Source organism: Danio rerio, chromosome 4 (assembly GCF_049306965.1).
Source record: "Danio rerio strain Tuebingen ecotype United States chromosome 4, GRCz12tu, whole genome shotgun sequence".
Classification (NCBI taxonomy): Eukaryota; Metazoa; Chordata; class Actinopteri; order Cypriniformes; family Danionidae; genus Danio; species Danio rerio.
Window position 1 is genome coordinate 51,602,970 of NC_133179.1, and position 12,303 is coordinate 51,615,272.

The window sequence follows — 12,303 nt, forward strand, 5'->3', positions numbered from 1 at the left end:
TAGCCTGTTGTGCAGACGAACACAAAAGTGTACATGAAGAGCATACCTGTAAGGTAAGAGTAGCGCGTTTGTCCTCCGTTTGTGGGTTAGCCTCTCTCGGCGTCTTGAAGTGGTGCGGGCCTTGGCACGGGTGGATATCCCCAGATAACATCAAGCATATTGCGATAGTAAGTCCTGTCCGTGACGATTGTGTAGTTGTCATTGCTTTTTTTTTCTTTGTGATCTTGTTGTACAGCGATGGGTATACCATGGTCACAGCCAGTGCATAAGTTCCATAGCCTGTACTTGTCTTTGCCAGTTCGTTACCTTTTCGTTTGTAGCCCAGATCCTTGTATATATGCGGATTGTCATTATGATAAGACAGTGGATAGATGCTGCAAAACATCCGAACCGGATCCACACGAATAGCCGCTGTCAAGCTTGTAAAATAACAGTAGACTAGAAGCGTTATGACAACACCTGTCCCACCTGTTGCCATCTTGGCCTCAGCCAAGTTTCTTACTAGACAGGCGCTTTGACCAACTAAGCCACAGCGCCAACGCTGAATAGGAGGCAAGACGTTTTTGCACACAGAGACTAAAAAAAGACAGCAAGTCTTAAAATGGCAAGCAAAGAGGTTGTTTAACTCTATTTGTCGCACTATTCATTACGCCTCAAAGCTATACAATTTTATAATTCATTCCGGTGAGCTCTATAAAACAAGCACACGCACCACCTGGACTAAGGCGCTGCTGGGATTTGAGCCCAGAATCTCCTGTTTACAAGACAGGCGCTTTGACCAGCTAAGCCACAGCGCCACAGAAATTCACAGTAAGAGACATTTGCCCGATAATAAAAATCGAAGAAGAAAAAATAATACACAACAAAAACCAGCATGTCAGGATGCAGAAAATGCTGACAAGACGGACGCAGTCTTTTAGAGTCTGGATGATCATGTCTCAAACCTGACCGGTAACCTGGCCTCTGTTCAAGATCAAAGCAAAAAATGCATGAATTTATTTTTATTTAATCTATCCTAAATCATGTGTTAAGTGTTTTTTGGAACCTCCAGTTTCATTACATCCAAACCCAGAGTCAGCTCGGAAAATGGAAATCAGGGCAAACATATGCTATCGGCCATTGGAAGAGTTTCAGATCAGAAAGCCACTCTCCCATAATCTGAGGGAAAGGTGCAGTTTGGATTTGTACCTAGCACCTGCTGTTCCCAAGACAGGTGCTCTGGCCAACTTAGTCTTAACACTAAAAGAAAAAACCTCTGGATATGATACTTCCAAACGCAGTTTCATCTAAGACAGTGGGGGGAAGCAAAATTTACTATGCTTTCTACTCAGTTACTTTGCACATGCATAAAAAGGCTCTTCTACGACAAATCCAAAAGGGGTGATCTCAACAATAGGTGGCAGTTACTTTTCCCCAAAACCACAGCTTGCCTTCGAGTCATTCCTCAAGCCCACTAGGCCCTACACCGTTTTCTAATCTCCCTTATTTAAAACAGCTCAATTAAGTCATCGGCTTTATTGTAGAGTACCCCTAATATCTGAGCCTGCACTGCGCAATGAAAGAAAGAAGCAAAACGGCATGGACAGATGCCTAAAATGTTAGAAACGCACCACACCTTAAGTGAGTGAAGAAAAAGAGCAAAGCTTGCGACTCTGGTGGGACTCAAACCCACAACCTTTGAATGGCTCAGCTCACAGCCTAGAAGTCCAATGCGCTATCCATTGCGCCACAGAGCCTGAGTGCTCTGCTTCGTCTAGCACTGTTGCACAGAAAGCACTTTTTAGTACTCTCTGGCCCATGAAAGATCAGCCAACTGCGGACAAGGCACTGCTGGGATTCGAAGCCAGAATCTCCTGTTTAATAGACAGGCACTTTGACCAACTAAGCCAAAGCGCCAAACGACCTTGACAGGGGCTTATTGTTTAATTCCAAAAAATAAAAAAAACTAACAACGGTAGCGCTGCATGTGGGAATGTCTGGACTTGAAATATTAAAGTCCAATTGGTTGGGCATTACCACACTATGCTATATAAAGCCATGGTCCAAAGCCCTCTTGAACGAGCGGCGTTCTTAAGGATTTGAATTTTGTTAAGAAACCGACTGCTAAACATCCCGCTGCGTAAACACTCGTTACTCTTAACAAAAAGCAGACACGAAACCTGTACATTAGGCACTGCTGGGATTTGAACCCAGGATCTTCTGTTTACTAGACAGTCACTTTGACCAACTAAGCCACAGCGCCAACGCTGAATAGGAGGCAAGACGTTTTTGCACACAGAGACTAAAAAAAGACAGCAAGTTTTAAAATGGCAAGCAAAGAGGTTTTTTAACTCTATTTGTCGCACTATTCATTACACCTCAAAGCTATACAATTTTATAATTCATTCCGGTGAGCTCTGTAAAACAAGCACACGCACCACCTGGACTAAGACGCTGCTGGGATTTGAGTCCAGGATCTCCTGTTTACAAGACAGGCGCTTTGACCAGCTAAGCCACAGCGCCACAGAAATTCGCAGTAAGAGACATTTGCCCGATAACAAAAATCGAAGAAGAAAAAATAATACACAACAAAAACCAGCATGTCAGGATGCAGAAAATGCTGACAAGACAGACGCGGTCTTTTAGAGTCTGGATGATCATGTCTCAAACCTGACCGGTAACCTGGCCTCTGTTCAAGATCAAAGCAAAAAGTGCATGAATTTATTTTTATTTATTCTATCCTAAATCATGTGTTAAGTGTTTTTTTGGAACCTTCAGATTCATTACATCCAAACCCAGAGTCAGCTCGGAAAATGGAAATCAGGACAAACATATGCTATTGGCCATTGAAAGAGTTTCAGATTAGAAAGCCACTCTGCCATAATCTGAGGGAAAGGTGCAGTTTGGATTTGAACCTAGCACCTGCTGTTCCCAAGACAGGTGCTCTGGCCAACTTAGTCCTAACACTAAAAGAAAAAACCTCTGGATACGATACTTCCAAACGCAGTTTCATCTAAGACAGTGGGGGGAAGCAAAATTTACTATGCTTTCTACTCAGTTACTTTGCACATGCATAAAAAGGCTCTTGTGCGGTGCTGGTAAAAAAACAAGGTCCCGCCGAGATTTGAACTCAGATCGTTGAATTCAGAGTTCAGAGTGCTAACCATTACACCATGGAACCTCAAGTCTTCTGATTGGTGCTGCCCGGGCTAAAGAGATAAAAATGTAAAAAAAAAAAAAAAGGCAGGCAAAGAGCAAATTTGATCTTTTTTTTTCTATTTTGACCACATCGAAAATCGCCAATTTTTGATTGCTCTGAGTAGAATTAGCTCAAATGGTTAAGCGCTCGCTTTACATGCTAGAGGTAGCGGGAACAATGCCTGCATTCTCCACCTCGGTTTTTAATGCCTTTTTACATTGGCTTTTTTTGCAAAGCTGGTGGCACCTTGAGGGTTTAAAGCGAAACAACTTTCGTCAGCTTTGCCGGTTTCCGTGTCGTACATATCATTGCAAGCCTTCAGAAGCCCTATCAAGTCACAGTTTTCTTTTATTCAGCAGCGTGTCCGCAGTGGGACATCAAAGCGCTAAATACATAGCATTATAGAGTGCTGTCGATCCGGCCATTGGAATCATCGCCAGAATGTTACAATCCTATGTTTGTCTTGTCTCATCTGTTTTTTTTCTTGTTCCTGTTTGCTTAGAACACATCTAATTGGCCACTTCCAGCTTGCTTGATCCTGATTGGCCTACAGTGTTTTAAAAAGCCATGACACCACTTCCTTGGCAGCCATCTTGTTTTTGGTCACTTGCTTGTGTTTGTTGAAATGTTTGATTGTGGTATAGTGCAGAGTTTTTGGATGTGTTAGGACTGAGAATATTGAGATTTGTGAGTACTGTTTGCTTTGTTTGACTTTTGAGAAAATATTGAGATTTGTGAGTACTGTTTGTTTTGTTTGACTTCTGAGATTATATTGAGAATTGTGAGTACTGTTTGTTTTAGTGTTTGCTTTGTTCATGATACTTTGTTCCACCGGCTTGTTTGACCTTTGTTGCCTGCTGACATTGATTTTGGATTGTCCTTCAAATATGGTTGCCTGTTTTTGTAAATAGATTGTAAATAGTGTATATATTGGGATAGTAAGGAGTTTGACGCCATTTTCTTTGTAAAACCTTTTGGCCTCTGTTTTTGTGTTAGGTAGTTAGGGAAGTGAATAGTACTTTCTTTTCTTTTATTTTTGATCAGGTAAGTTAGAGATTTAATATAAAGGAATTTTTGTTTGTTATTTTGGCCTTGTCAGCTCCCGAATTCAAACCCCAATAAATCTTTGAATTCATTTTGTTGTCTTGTCTTTCATGTTGTGCACCATCCCTAGACGGTGCGTAACATGAAATAATGTGACTATCTGGGAGGAAGATAGCGTTTTGGTCAAGTGGAAGCAGGTGGACTTAAGGGTGAAGCAGCTAGGCTTTTTGGGTGACTTTCAGTCACCTGACCCTTGTGCACAAAATAGAACAACAGCACTGTTTTGCTGAAACCCAGGATCGGACCAGGGACCTTTAAATCTTAAGTCTAATGCTCGCCCAACAGAGCTATTTCGTCTGCCCTTTCACATGTATCCTGCAGCATTCATGTCTGTGAGACTAAGCAGAATCCTGAAATGCCTCTGAGGTCTTAAAGGGTAAAAGCTTGGGCAGTACAGGGATCGAACCCGCGACCTTGGCGTTATTAGCACCACGCTCTAACCAGCTGAGCTTACCGGCCACTTTTTGCCATGTTTTCTAAAAAGCTCAGAGTAACTGTCATTTTCCGGCCTTCAAGAGATAAGAATGCTATTCCAGCTTTTTTTGTGCGGTGCTGGTAAAAAAAACAAGGTCCCACCGAGATTTGAACTCAGATCACTGGATTCAAAGTCCAGAGTGCTAACCATTACACCATGGAAACTCAAGTCTTCTGGTTGGTGCTGCCCGGGCTAAAAAGAAAATGTAAAAAAAACAAATAATAAACGGCCTTGCCAGAAGGTAGCAAAATGTCAATACAAGGCAGTGCCAATGTGCATTGATTTCTGAGTAACTCGTCATTCGGCATGCAGGGCTCCTCACACGTTTACTGGAGCAGGACCAGGTAGGGCCTTCAAAAGAAAAGCGCACTATTCCAGGCATTTTGACGACTAAACGGCAGGCAGGGCAAAGAGGCAACCACAGAGCAAATGTGATCTTTTTTTTCTAATTTGACCACGTCGAAAATCGCCAATTTTTGATTGCTCTGAGGGGAATTAGCTCAAATGGTTAAGCGCTCGCTTTACATGCTAGAGGTAGCAGGAACAATGCCTGCATTCTCCACCTCTGTTTTCATGCCTTTTTACATTGGCTTTTTTTGCAAAGCTGGTGGCACCTTGAGGGTTTAAAGCGAAACTACTTACGTCAGCTTTGCCGGTTTCCATGTAGTACATATCATTGCAAGCCTTCAGAAGCCCTATCAAGTCACATTTTTCTTTTATTCAGCAGCGTGTCCGCAGTGGGACATCAAAGCGCTAAATACATAGCATTATAGAGTGCTGTCGATCAGGCCATTGGAATCATCGCCAGAAGCAATGTGACTATCTGGGAGGAAGATAGCGTTTTGGTCAAGTGGAAGCAGGTGGACTTAAGGGTGAAGCAGCTAGGCTTTTTGGGTGACTTTCAGTCACCTGACCCTTGTGCACAAAATAGAACAACAGCACTGTTTTGCTGAAACCCAGAATCGGAGCAGGGACCTTTAAATCTTAAGTCTAATGCTCGCCCAACAGAGCTATTTCGTCTGCCCTTTCACAAGTATCCTGCAGCATTCATGTCTGTGAGACTAAGCAGAATCCTGAAATGCCTCTGAGGCCTTAAAGGGTAAAAGCTTGGCCAGTACGGGGATCGAACCCGCGACCTTGGCGTTATTAGCACCACGCTCTAACCAGCTGAGCTAACCGGCCACTTTCTGCCATGTTTTCTAAAAAGCTCAGAGTAACTGTCATTTTCCGGCCTTCAAGAGATAAGAATGCTATTCCAGCTTTTTTTGTGCGGTGCTGGTAAAAAAAACAAGGTCCCACCAAGATTTGAACTCAAATCGCTGGATTCAGAGTCCAGAGTGCTAACCATTACACCATGGAACCTCAAGCCTTCTGGTTGGTGCTGCCCGGGCTAAAGAGAAAAAAATGTAAAAAAAAAAAAAAAAAAAAAAAAACGGCCTTGCCAGAAAGTAGCAGAATGTCAATACAAGGCAGTGCCAATGTGCATTGATTTCTGAGTAACTCGTCATTTGGCATGTAGGGCTCCTCACACGTTTACTGGAGCAGGACCAGTTAGGGCCTTCAAAAGAAAAGCGCACTATTCCAGGCATTTTGACGACTACACGGCAGGCAGGGCAAAGAGGCCACCACAGAGCAAATGTGATCTTTTTTTTCTAATTTGACGACGTCGAAAATCGCCAATTTTTGATTGCTCTGAGGGGAATTAGCTCAAATGGTTAAGCACTCGCTTTACATGCTAGAGGTAGCGGAAACAATGCCTGCATTCTCCACCTCTGTTTTCATGCCTTTTTACATTGGCTTTTTTTGCAAAGCTGGTGGCACCTTGAGGGTTTAAAGCGAAACTACTTACGTCAGCTTTGCCGGTTGTAGCCATTTTTTTTTCTTTGCCGTTGTCAACTACGGTTTGTAGTACATATCATTGCAAGCCTTCAGAAGCCCTATCAAGTCACAGTTTTCTTTTATTCAGCAGCGTGTCCGCAGTGGGACATCAAAGCGCTAAATACATAGCATTATAGAGTGCTGTCGATCAGGCCATTGGAATCATCGCCAGAAGCAATGTGACTATCTGGGAGGAAGATAGCGTTTTGGTCAAGTGGAAGCAGGTGGACTTAAGGGTGAAGCAGCTAGGCTTTTTGGGTGACTCAGTCACCTGCCCCTTGTGCACAAAATAGAACAACAGCACTGTTTTGCCGAAACCCGGGATCGAACCAGGGACCTTTAGATCTTCAGTCTAACGCTTTCCCAACTGAACTATTTCGGCTGCTATTTCAAAGTATCATACATGTCTCTTAGACTAAGCAGAATCCTGAAATGCCTCTGAGGCCTTAAAGGGTAAAAGTTTATCCAGTACGAAGTTCGAACCCGCGACCTTGGCATTATTAGCACCACGCTCTAACCAGCTGAGCTAACCAGCCACTTTCTGCCATGTTTGCTAAAAAGCTCAGTATAAATGTCATTCTCCGGCCTTCAAGAGATAAGAATGCTATTCCAGCTTTTTTTGTGCGGTGCTGGTAAAAAAGTGGAAGCAGGTGGACTTAAGGGGTGAAGCAGCTAGGCTTTTTGGGTGACTTTCAGTCACCCAACCCTTGTGCACAAAATAGAACAACAGCACAGTTTTGTTGAAACCCAGGATCGGACCAGGGACCTATAAATCTTAAGTCTAATGCTCTCCCAACAGAGCTATTTCGTCTGCCCTTTCACAATTATCCTGTAGCATTCATGTCTGTGAGACTAAGCAGAATCCTGAAATGCTTCTGAGGCCTTAAAGGGTAAAAGTTTGGCCATTACGGGGATTGGACCCGCGCCCCTGGCGTTATTAACACCACGCTCTAACCAGCTGAGCTAACCGGCCACTTGCCACCATAATTGCTAAAAATCTGAGAGTAACTGTCATTTTCCGGCCTTCAAGAGATAAGAATGCTACTCCAGCTTTTTTTTGTGCGGTGCTGGTAAAAAAACAAGGTCCCACCGAGATTTGAACTCGGATCGCTGGATTCAAAGTCCAGAGTGCTAACCATTACACCATGGAACCTCAAGTCTTCTGGTTGGTGCTGCCTGGGCTAAAAAAAAAAATGTAAAAAAAAAAAAAAACGGCCTTGCCAGAAGGTAGCAAAATGTCAATACAAGGCAGTGCCAATGCGCATTGATTTCTGAGTAACTCGTCATTCGGTATGCAGGGCTCATCACACGTTTACTGGAGCAGGACCAGGTAGGGCCTTTAAAAGAAAAGCGCACTATTCCAGGCAATTTGACGACTAAACGGCAGGTAGGGCAAAGAGGCCACCACAGAGCAAATTTTCTTTTTTTTCTAATTTGACCACGTCGAAAATCGCCAATTTTTTGATTGTTCTGAGGGGAATTAGCTCAAATGGTAAAGCGCTCGCTTTGGATGCGAGAGCTAGCGGGAAAATGCCTGCATTCTCCACCTCTGTTTTCATGCCTTTTTAAAGCGAAAAGGTTTAAAGTGAAACTCTTGATTCAATCATCACCAGAAGCGACGTGACCATTTGGAAGTAAGATAGCTTTTTGGTCAAGTGGAAGCAGTTGGACTTAAGGGTGCAGCAGCTAGGCTTTTTGGGTGACTTTCGGTCACCTAACTCTTGTGCCCAAAACAGAAAAACAACACTACTTTACCAAAGCCTGGATCTAACCAGGGTCCTTTAGATCTTCAGTCTAACACTCTCCCAACTGAGCTATTTCAGCTGCCATTTCATTGTTTTTCTGCAGCATAGACGTGTGTAAGACCGAGCAGAGCCCTTAAATGCATCTGAGGCCTAAGAGAGTAAGAGCTCGGCCAGTACAGGGATGGAATCCACAACCTTGCCGTTATTAGCACCATAGTCTAACCAGCTGATCTAACCGGCCACTTCCTGCCTAAAGCACTAGAAAGCCCAGAGTAACTGTCATTCCCTGGCCTTCAAGAGATTAACATTCTATTCCAGCTTTTTTTTGTGCGGTGCTGGCAAAATAACAGATCCCACTAAAATTTGAACTCAGATCGCTGGATTCAGAGTCCAGAGTGCTAACCATTACCCCATGGAACCTTAAGCTTGTTGTGTGGTGCTGTCAGAGCTGTAGGGAATGAATAAAAAAAAAAAAAAAAACGGCCTTGCAGGAAAGTAGTAGAATGTCAATCCAAGGCAGGCACGTGCACAGGTAGGGCTCAACCTGTGCAGAGCACATGCCCTTTTTGTAGTTACACTTGGAAGTGCCCTTTTTTTTTGGGTCGGAGTTTTTTTAAATAATTAAATAAATAAATCCTATTGGTAATGGTAACCCTTTACGTCTGTTTGTCTTTTTAACAAATATATAATCAACTGAAGGCACTAAAATGCGCATGCTATAGAACCGTTTAAACTGTCAGTCAAACATCACAACTCCGCCCCCAGAGCGCCGCCAACTTACATTTCAGCACCTCAGCCAGACAGTCTCACAGAAGAGCAGAAGCACATGAACGTCTTCATCTTGTAACGGTAAAATATCTTGTTGTTTGAATAAGTGCAACGTTGTCTTTATGAAATAAACACTAGTATGTTTATAAAGGTTCATATAATGCATCAACACACCGGAGAGATGTTGACGACGTAATGTTATTTCGTCGTTTTAATGATGGACAAATTGCACACATTCACAGGTCAAAAACCCGCGTTGTTACTTCATTTGAGTTTGACACTAAGCAACCGAGTGATCCTTATCAGCTGAGCTAGGTAAAATATAGGAAATTTCTAATTTGATTTCATGGCTAGCTGCTGAATGTACTAATGCATGCAAATCACATGATGTAATAATTTAATAACATTTCATCATGTTTTATAGCCTGGTCACACAGCATGACAGGTTAAAGTTTATGATGCTATTAGGCATATGTTTGCTGGCTAGATAAAAAAAAAATAAAAATCTAGTATTGTAAAATTCTTGCTTGTCTTTAAGTGTATTTTACCTGTTTTTTATGTGTTTTTTAGGAAAATATGCTGTTCATCGAGGTGGCATTTATTAAATGTAAAAAATTGTTAAATATTTATTACATTTATAAATAACTGCTTTCTAATTGTAGTTACAAATAAAATTATTACTCCAGTCATTATTGCTTTTATTACAATTACCAATAATAATAATTAATTCATTCAGTTTATTTTCTGCTTAGTCTCTATTCATTCATCAGAGGTCGCCACAGCAGAATGAACCGCCAACTTATCCAGCATATGTTTTACAGAGCAGATGCCCTTCTAGCTGCAACTCAACACTGGGAAACAAACACCCATACACACTCATTCGGCCAATTTAGCTTATTCAATTCCCCTATAGCGAATATGTTTGGACTGTGGGGGAAACCGGAGCACCTGAAGGAAACCTACGCCAACACACAGAGAACATGCAAACATAGAAATGCCAACTGACCCAGCTGATTCGAGGCTCGAATCAGTGACCTGCTTGCTGTGAGACGATTGTGCTGCCCACTGCACCTCTGTGACCCTATTATATTAATAACATTAATAATAGTAATAATAATAATTTTTAAAATTAATATTAAAGTGATTTATGTATCATGTGTCTAAAGACTGGAGAAATGTAGCTGAAAATTCATCTTTAAAATCACTGGAATAAATTATTAAACTATAATCTACTCTTGAACAGATTTTTTTTTAGTGCAATAACATTTTATAATATTAAAATGTATTCTGTATTTTTGATTAAACAAATGCAGCTTTGGTGAGCGGGAGAAGCTTATTTTAAACCATTTAAAAATCCTACTGACCCTAAACGTTTGACCGGTAGTGTATAAAATTAGAAAAACATAGTTTACTACTGTAAAAATGTTGTATTAAAAAAAAAACAAACAAAAAAAAAAAAACAATGAGAATAAAAATCATCAGGTCACTGTGCAATCTATATATTTTATCATGTAGAATGTAATCTGCATGTATGCAAAGCAAAGAAAAAACAGAAAATAAGCATCTTACACTACTAAATAAAAGAGAGTACACAACCAATTCACAAACACTGGACAAAAAATACACAGACAATCACTCAGGAGGCAAATTGGTAAAGCTTAAACTTTACCAATAAACTTTAATAGAAGCCCAGTGTATTTGCATTGAATAATGCCAGGCTATCATAAAATATGATTTAGAAATTATGTGGTCCTTAAACTCTTTTGTCATATGTATTTATAATAGTGTATAACATGTCAACCTATAGTTCAATCAACATTGCATTGCTGCCCTCTAGTGACCTCTACATATCAACCATGACAGTTTTAAAGATCAAAACATAGTTTTTTGTACTGATGTGAATTTTGATTACTTGATGGTTGCAGTGCAATGCCTCGTAAGGAGAGAATTAAGAAAAAGAAGGAGAGGGAGCGACAGCAGGCAGCCAAGAGTAGCAGCTCACTTTCTTCATGGATCAGACCAGTTTGTGGCAGGGAAGAAGAAAAGGAAGAAAATAGTAATTCGGATTTAGAAAGAGAAGTGATAGATGATGTGCAAGAATTTTCTGGTGAACAAGATCAAGTAGCTACTGCAGGAGAGATACAAGGAGATACAAGAGAGGAAAGCCAGTATAGAACTGCAAGTATAGATCAGGAAAATGTGGAGACTGGAGCCACTGCAGGTGAGTTACTGTCAGAAGAACCAAGAGAAGAAAGCCAGTTTGGAAGTGCTAGTATAGATCAGGAAAATGTAGAGACTGAAGCCACTGCAGGAGAGTTGCCACTTGAAGAATCAGGAAAAGAAAGCCAGCATAGAAGTGCTGCAAATAAAGAGGATATATTTGCAAAACTAATGGTTTTAAGTTGTCCTACGGATCCTGCCCACATGCAGACATTTAATATTGATTTAAGTGACAGATATGTTGAAATGTGTGAGAAAGTCGGACCTTGCCAGCCTGTTATGACATTCCCAAAAAATGCAGAAGGACGGTCTTTTCAAAGGAGTTGGTACACAGATCGCCCGTGGTTGGAGTATTCACCTAAAAATGATGCCATCTACTGCTTTAGTTGTCGAATTTTTCTGAGAGAAGAAAAATTCAAAAACAAAACAGCCTGGAAGACATTAGGCATAAATACATGGAGGAGCGCCACTGGAAAAATGAAGGAGCATGCCAGCACAGAGGCCCATATGATGAGCATGGTGAGATGGAACATATACTCCAAAAAAGCTCTACAAACTGCTTTTGATACATCGGATATTCAAGGCAAAGCAATACGAGAGAGAGAAAGACAAAGGAACAGGGAAATCCTAACACGTTTGATAGATATTTCCTTGTATCTAGCACGACAGGGGCAAGCTTTTAGAGGAGATGATGAGTCAAGCTCAAGTGCCAACCAAGGCAACTTTATTGAACTTGTGAAAACATTGGCCCAATATGATAGTGTAATGAAGCTGCATTTGGATGCCATCCAGGAAAAACAAGCCTCCATGAAAAAACCCCAAGTGTCCCTTCTTTCAAACAGGAGCCAGAATGACATAATAATGTCCTTGGGAACCTTCATTAGGAGTAAAATACAAAATGAAATCAAAGAAGCTCAAATCTTCTCCATCCTTCT

The 12,303-nt window shown here is 41.4% G+C and overlaps 11 non-coding genes across 11 annotated transcripts; all 11 read right to left on the minus strand.

Annotated features, from left to right (window-relative positions):
• Positions 1-723: 723 nt before the first annotated feature.
• trnat-ugu (transfer RNA threonine (anticodon UGU)) lies at positions 724-797 on the minus strand. Its single transcript has one exon. It is a non-coding gene; the product is annotated as a tRNA-Thr (tRNA).
• Positions 798-1,647: 850 nt separating this feature from the next.
• trnar-ucu (transfer RNA arginine (anticodon UCU)) lies at positions 1,648-1,736 on the minus strand. Its single transcript is given in 2 exon segments — positions 1,648-1,683; positions 1,700-1,736. It is a non-coding gene; the product is annotated as a tRNA-Arg (tRNA).
• An 86-nt stretch (positions 1,737-1,822) lies between these two features.
• On the minus strand, positions 1,823-1,896 carry trnan-auu (transfer RNA asparagine (anticodon AUU)). The gene has a single exon. It is a non-coding gene; the product is annotated as a tRNA-Asn (tRNA).
• Positions 1,897-2,168: 272 nt separating this feature from the next.
• On the minus strand, positions 2,169-2,242 carry trnat-agu (transfer RNA threonine (anticodon AGU)). Its single transcript has one exon. It is a non-coding gene; the product is annotated as a tRNA-Thr (tRNA).
• A 186-nt stretch (positions 2,243-2,428) lies between these two features.
• trnat-ugu (transfer RNA threonine (anticodon UGU)) lies at positions 2,429-2,502 on the minus strand. The gene has a single exon. It is a non-coding gene; the product is annotated as a tRNA-Thr (tRNA).
• A 2,165-nt stretch (positions 2,503-4,667) lies between these two features.
• On the minus strand, positions 4,668-4,741 carry trnai-aau (transfer RNA isoleucine (anticodon AAU)). Its single transcript has one exon. It is a non-coding gene; the product is annotated as a tRNA-Ile (tRNA).
• Positions 4,742-4,849: 108 nt separating this feature from the next.
• On the minus strand, positions 4,850-4,921 carry trnaq-uug (transfer RNA glutamine (anticodon UUG)). Its single transcript has one exon. It is a non-coding gene; the product is annotated as a tRNA-Gln (tRNA).
• Positions 4,922-5,865: 944 nt separating this feature from the next.
• On the minus strand, positions 5,866-5,939 carry trnai-aau (transfer RNA isoleucine (anticodon AAU)). Its single transcript has one exon. It is a non-coding gene; the product is annotated as a tRNA-Ile (tRNA).
• A 1,005-nt stretch (positions 5,940-6,944) lies between these two features.
• Positions 6,945-7,017, minus strand: trnaf-gaa (transfer RNA phenylalanine (anticodon GAA)). The gene has a single exon. It is a non-coding gene; the product is annotated as a tRNA-Phe (tRNA).
• Positions 7,018-7,534: 517 nt separating this feature from the next.
• trnai-aau (transfer RNA isoleucine (anticodon AAU)) lies at positions 7,535-7,608 on the minus strand. Its single transcript has one exon. It is a non-coding gene; the product is annotated as a tRNA-Ile (tRNA).
• Positions 7,609-7,716: 108 nt separating this feature from the next.
• Positions 7,717-7,788, minus strand: trnaq-uug (transfer RNA glutamine (anticodon UUG)). Its single transcript has one exon. It is a non-coding gene; the product is annotated as a tRNA-Gln (tRNA).
• Positions 7,789-12,303: the final 4,515 nt, after the last annotated feature.